The sequence below is a fragment of the Pinus tabuliformis genome, chromosome 5_2 (assembly GCF_031772625.1).
Source record: "Pinus tabuliformis cultivar Carrire ecotype Pingquan chromosome 5_2, CPIR1, whole genome shotgun sequence".
Taxonomy (NCBI): domain Eukaryota; kingdom Viridiplantae; phylum Streptophyta; class Pinopsida; order Pinales; family Pinaceae; genus Pinus; species Pinus tabuliformis.
Genome location: NC_142306.1, coordinates 448,674,878 through 448,682,053, shown reverse-complemented (window position 1 = coordinate 448,682,053; position 7,176 = coordinate 448,674,878). Strand labels below are relative to the sequence as shown.

At 29.7% G+C, this 7,176-nt stretch overlaps 1 non-coding gene across 1 annotated transcript; it reads right to left on the bottom strand.

Annotated features, from left to right (window-relative positions):
* Positions 1 to 662: 662 nt before the first annotated feature.
* On the bottom strand, positions 663 to 743 carry TRNAL-CAG (transfer RNA leucine (anticodon CAG)). Its single transcript has one exon. It is a non-coding gene; the product is annotated as a tRNA-Leu (tRNA).
* Positions 744 to 7,176: the final 6,433 nt, after the last annotated feature.

The window sequence follows — 7,176 nt, the reverse complement described above, 5'->3', positions numbered from 1 at the left end:
TTCTTGATATGAACTGATCAAAGGCATTGTTTTCCTTTTAAAGAGGAGCCCTGTACATCAGACCAGTGTCTTATTTTCAGGGTTTTGACAGATGACAATATATCTTTCATCCTGTGAGCTCTATGATCTGAAAATCATACAGCTAAAAAAAATTTGCTTAAAGCATATACTATGTAACTTTTCATTTCAATTAATAAAAAGGTCGATTTCTTCTTCGGGAAAAAAAATAAATTAACTAATTAATTAATTAAAAAAATGAATAAATAAATAAATAAATCTCGTTGTTGAAATTATCGTATTGATCTCTACAATACTCTTTCTAGTGTTCTCTTTACTTAAACATATACCAGATCTGTTTCTCCATCTTATCGTTATCGTTATGATGAACTACACTGCATGGACTAAACACTTTTATGTGATTTTTTTATAAAAATTTATATATTGAATTTGTTTATGAATGAAAAATTATTACTACAAATTATGTAAATTTGATTTTACCGAAATATTTTTAGCAGTGATATTTTTTCTACCCACTCATTTTTGGAATTAATGTTAAAAAACGAATAACAGTTGAAATGGGCTGCCCAAGAGCCCCCCAAAACTAACTAACATAAAAATTCACGACGAAACTCAGTACAGGAAAATCTCAGTACGAAAAGATATGTCAAGAATGGGATTCGAACCTATGCCCTTTCGGACCAGTACCTGAAACTGGCGCCTTAGACCAACTCGGCCATCTTGACTTTCGCGCATATTGCCTCCCAAAAATAATAATTATTTATTTGATTTTAGGTTACTTTATTGACCTTTAAATAATGTATATTTGATAGCCATAGTTTTCAGTACACTGGAAAAATGCATACCGTTGAAGGTTACATATCCATCAACTTCATTTGGTTACAGTTTATGAATGGAATGAACGGAATTTCGAAATTCGATGGATTTAATATTTACCAGCGAACCGAACAATTCTTATGCGAACTCGCGCTCGAATCAACCTATAATACATGATTTTTCACTTTCACCCATTTACATTATTGATATTTTGAATAATTTTGGGGGTGAATTTTATAATTAGGGTATGATAAGGTGTATCTTGATTGTGAGTTTTTCCGTTAAAATTGATACTATTTAGGGTGAAAGTTAGAGTTTTATTTTTTCAAATTTTGTTTGTGAATTTTATTTTAATTTAATAAATTTTAAGATAATTTAATTTTTGAAAAACTATTATATTATATAATATTTAATTTTACTAAAATATAAGATTTATCAGAAAATATAACAATGTAAATCCCAATTTTATAATGTTAATGAATTTCAATTTAATGATATTAATTTATCTTTTTATTCAAAATAATAAATTAACACTAAAAGCATTATCTAACGTATAATATAGTAATATGATATTTTATGTTGTCATGACATTTTTAAAAATGAAGTGAATTTTATGAGAAAGATGCATATATTATGAATTTTATGAGAAAGATGCATATATTATGGTATCAATTTATTTTCTAATTCAAAATTATAAATTAACAATAAAAGCATTGAATAAAGTATAATATAGTAATATAACATTTTGTGTTGTAATTACGTTTTTAATTTTTTATTATTTTAAATATTTAATAGATTTGAGATTAAATAATTTATTTATTATTTTTTTTCAATATTTATATATACAAATCAATATTGGAAAAAAAATATATAAATTATTTAATCTCAAATTTATTAAACATTTAAAATGGTAAAATGAAATATTTGAGAATGGGAAGATTAAAAAAGATGGATTTTTATAGAACAGAAAAACACATTTTCGGTTTTGCTAGTATATGTGTAGAGATAGATCTCAGTAAAGGTCTATCTAATCATATCCATCTGAAACATAAAAACTTTTAGTGGACATGGGTCTTAAATTATGAGAACACTACATTTTGATGTCGAATGGGTTTTTAAACGAGATATTTGCAAAACACTTGCCCACAAACAAAAAATCCCCAAAAAAAGAAAAAAAGAGACACATAAGCCTAAGGGATGGCAGGTATTTGACCCTCTCATTTCTGAAGAAGAAGAAGAAGAAATTATGAAGTTACAAATAAGGAAGCACAGGTGCCACATGTTAACAATGCATATGGGGGTGCGTGGACTAGTCAGGGACCATGACCCACATTCAGAAGGATACTGAGTTGGTAGAGATCGAAGCAATAGAGCAATAAAAGGAGGAAACACTCAATAAAACAAACACGAGGGTATAAAGAGAATTCATGTATCTGAGAGCTCTAACTCCTACAAAGAACTCCCTTCTCATGCAACTAAAAATGAATTGGCAATAGTAACAGTTAAACCCACCCATGGGGTTTGGCAAAAGGTTTAGAAAAAGAAAGGCAAAAGGGGGAAGTTAAGTGACTTATCACACTTAATCCCGACAAAATTCATGTAAATTTGTTATTGCTTTTTCCTTTTATTTGTTCATCAGTCGAAAGGCTAACATGATCAAATGCTTAACAACATCTACAAAATGTAATACTGTTTCGTGTTTACAGGTTGAATAAAATTATGATTTCTTCTTGGAAAAAATAAAGAAATATTTTAGGAATCTCGGATAAGTTATAAATTTAAGGCAATTTAAGGCTTTGTACTCTTTAAAAATCTAATATATTACTTGAAGGAATTGAACTTGGTTGGAGAGATCATCTTGACAATCACCTGAACTATACTTACTTAATAATGTTGTATAAACTTGATTTTAAAATAAAACAGGTTGATATCAGTCATGCTTTTTGAACTCATCAAACTAAACTCAACTGATAATGTTATATAAATTTGGGATCAAGACAAAACAATTTGATAGTAATTATTTCCTGTTCAACTCTAAATATATGTTCAAATTAATTATATACAATTGAAACTCTTTATAATAAGCATCTCTAGCATTACCTTGCCATTAAACAAATTATGGGAATGGATAAACATGAGCATTTATGTATGGTCAAAAATGTAATTTTTTGTTGTGATGAGGAATACAATAAGTCTTGTAATAGATAGCTACAACATATAGGAGCCAATTCAAGTCGATTCTAAGCTTGTAAAAAATGGAAAGGGGGTGACCCTTAGGATAAAGAAGCTTGAACTTCTTCATGGCACAAGAATAAACTAAAAAATTGCTTGCTGTGATTTTATTCTTCAACCAGTTAACCTATTAACATTGCATTTAGCTTTTTTTTTTCTTATCTAGCTTGTATTACCTTGGAAGAAATGGGAATGTCATTGTTAGGGTTAGGTGATGGGGTAGGATATAGGATGTGTACCAATGATAGAGGAGGTAGGGAAGGAATCAATGACAAAGGAATGGTAGGAACAAAAACGCATGGGTTTCATGAAGATCTCGCCATTCAAGGATATTTTATATACGAGAAGAGAGTAAGGCTAAGGAAATGGATGGTGCAAGAAAGGCACAATTAGAAACACTAGGTACAAGCATAGAACTACAAGAAATGAGTTCAAGACTTCATATCTAATAAATAGAACCAAGATATGACCTAGAGGATGCCTAGCCAAGTCAACGAAAAGCCCCTAAGTATGAGGGTTGCAAGTAGGGTTGGAATTTGATAGGAAAAATGCCTCCCATAGAGAAATTTCCCCATAAAATGTGGTTAAAGTTTTTATCTAACTATCTCACAAAATGGGAAACCACATATATAGAAGGTATTTATGATGATCAATAGTGTTTAAAAAATGCCATTAGTTTGCCTATAGCCTATATAAGTCTTGGAGACTAGATGTCATTCTTGAGTCCCCAGTATCATTCATGTTTAACCTCAAGTGTCTAAGAAGCATGTGACAATTAATGAAGTATTGAATCTTCCTACACAAAGCTCACTGCCCTTAACTCAAGATAATGGAGTTTGTATCAATTATCAAATATGAGGGCGACAACTCTATTTTGGATTCATTATGAGTCTACAACCAATAATCAATTGAGGAACTAGGTGTAGAAAGGGTGGAGGAATGACAATGCAAGGCACATAATTGAGAGGAACCAAAGGTGGATTAGTAATGTCAACTAGAACATTATTCTCTAAAGTATTAATTTCAACTGTAATGCCTATGCTCAAAATAGTGAATCTGTCTTCAATGACACCATCAACAGGTATGCAACATCAAGATTTGGTTTCTTTTCTTTTAAGGAGACATTCAAGAGCCTTACGCATTTCAATTATTTCCTCTTTCATAACAATGGCTCTACCACTTATAGTTATTTGATCAAACCTCAATGATATGCTTCAAAGTTGATAACTATGTTTGTGTATGTCATCTCTATTTTGCTTTCATGGTTATTTTTGTCTATATATTTTCTAATAAATAAGGTACACTTATCATACTAATATTATAATTTGATTGGGTTTCCATGTTTATTTTGTATGTTATTTTTTTTAAGAATGATCGTTTACAATCATCTTAATTTCCCACAATTTGGATCAATGGAATTTTATGCTTTGAGTTTTGATGAATGGAAATCAAATTTTAAAAAGCTACATCATAGACTTGTGCAATTGAATTGATATTACAATTAAAATTAGGATTTCCACCATATAAGTGCATATGGATTAGCAATTCCAAACCAAATTAGGAGTAATTTTGAGGAGCACATAGTTTTAATCTTGGCTGAAAATATGAGCTACTTTGCCATTTTTTACAAGTAAAATTTATTTTGTTGAAATTTATGAGTGGGTTTTTTAATCTTGAGTGAAAATATGGAATACTTTGCCATTTTTAAAAAGCAAAATTTATTGTATTGAAATTTATGAGTGGACTTTTTTTTTTGAAAATTTGAAGGTTTTTATGTTACAAATAAAATGATATTGAAATTTATATTTTCCTATTCCACCTGAAAATCTAGCAAGTTGTATTTTTTCCTATTTTAATAAAAAGTTCCCACTAATTCCTAGAAGGCGAGGAAGAAACTATAACTTTAAATTCACATGTAGACTTCCTCCTACCTTTATATGTTGTATTACACTGGCATAGCACCACTCCTGAGTCATTGAATCCAAATTTTTGCAAGTAATCTTGTAAAATACAATATACAAAGACAAGCTAATAAGAACCCTATAAAAGGTAGTGGTCATGTTTAAACTATGATATAACCCTGAGTTGATTCGTGAATATAAATCCATTGTATATGTTGATTTGTGAGTCTAAATCCAATTTATATACATAGCCATTAGCAATCATGTGGGGAACAAAATGGTAAAAAGGATTAGGTACCCATGTTGAGATGTGGGGATAACATATTAAAAAAGCCAAATAAATATATAGTAGAATAAGCTAATGAAAGTTATGTGAGGAACAAAATGTGAAATTGTTAAGTTGCGTAGAATTTTCACCATAGTAAAGCCTTTACGTGCTAACTCTTGGAATCAAACAGAAATTGTAATTGTTCATTAGAATGTTGGTTAGAATTTTTTATATGGTAATTTCACAAATGTTATGTTTAAATGGTTCTTGTTATTCGTAAAATATATAATGATTCCTGGGATGCTTTAAATGGAAATACATTTAATATCAATATGGGTGAGTTATCTATGATATTTTTTTATTTCAAAAATTATTTTCTTCGTGTTATTATTTTGTTTAAGCATAAATATTTAAATAGAAATGTTTTCAAAAGAATAAGATCAATCAATTTTCAACAAATTTTATTATTATTTTGCATGTCAAAAACTTTTAATATTGAAGATATTTTTTATATTATCGATTTGAATTATGAACTTAACAAAGATATAGATGAACATTTTGTTGATAATTTATAAATTCTTGGTCATAACAAGAAAGAACAATATAATGGATCTGGTAGTCCGAGGAGAAGAAATATATTTTCAAAATGTAATTTTCAAGAAGGGTGGAGGATAAAACATCCTTGGGTGTATAGTATCAATATTATAGATGGAAAGACTCATATGAAGTGCAAATTTTGTGAGAAATACATAGTTGAATGTCCGTGGAGTATTGGGATTGGATGCAATACAATTCAGTATGATATTGTGACAATTCATTCGAAATATTATATCCATCAAACATTTATTCAAGAAAATTTATATGAAACTGAAAGGTTAGTAGCATTTGTTAGAAACAATGGAAACCAAGACACTACTAAGAGGGGAGGTGAATCAGTAGTGCTATTAAATTATACAACTCTTGATAAATCTCAATTTCAATCACTTTAACAATCACTCATGAATCAACAACGCAACTCAATCATGTAAAACATAACATTATAATCATCATCAAGCACATCTGCAACATATACATAAGACATCAATATTATTTTTATTTCTTTGTCAAATACAAGCTTCAACTTGATTACATCATTTCCCCACAAACTACTACTTGTAGGTTTATCAATTGCTAGTGAAAGGAAATTCTATCCCTGCTTGTTTATCAACTTGTAGTCCTAGCTCATTTATCAGCCACTACTGAAATGAACTTTTCCCCTGCTCATTTATCAACCATTATTGAAAGGGGATATTTCCCTTGCTCGTTTATCAAGCACTATTGAAAGGGACTATTGCCCCTGAAATGTAAGCTACCACTTGTTGGCCCTATTGATCCATCTTTCATCCATTTTCAAACTCAAATCAATAGGCCACTTCCTTTCATAAACAAATAACTTTCTTACCTCAACTACTCACCAAAACCACCATTAAAACACCTTCAACAATTCTCTTATTATTGAACAAATCACCAAACACATCAGTAATCATTGATTACTGATCAAACACCAAACATACACACCAACAACATCAATCCTTTGTAATTTTCCAATATCACCATAAAAGCCTCTTCATCAAAACATCATTCAAACAATATCACCAATTGCACATCTTTAGATATCAAATCTGATCTTTGATTCACCCTTGATGCATACTCACATTATGCATCATGTTGCACCAACAAACTCTCACACACTTCTGCCAACCAACACGGTTGCACTCTTGCACACTCATTCACCTTGTGAATTTGATTTTACTTATAAAGAATTTTGGACTAATATTTTTGGATAATTATATTTAGTTCTCTTGCACTTGATTGCTTGCATGAATCTCTTATTTTTGTCTTTATCCTATTTCAACTCACTCTTTTGAATATGCTCTTTAAGTCATCAAACTTTGCTTTGTT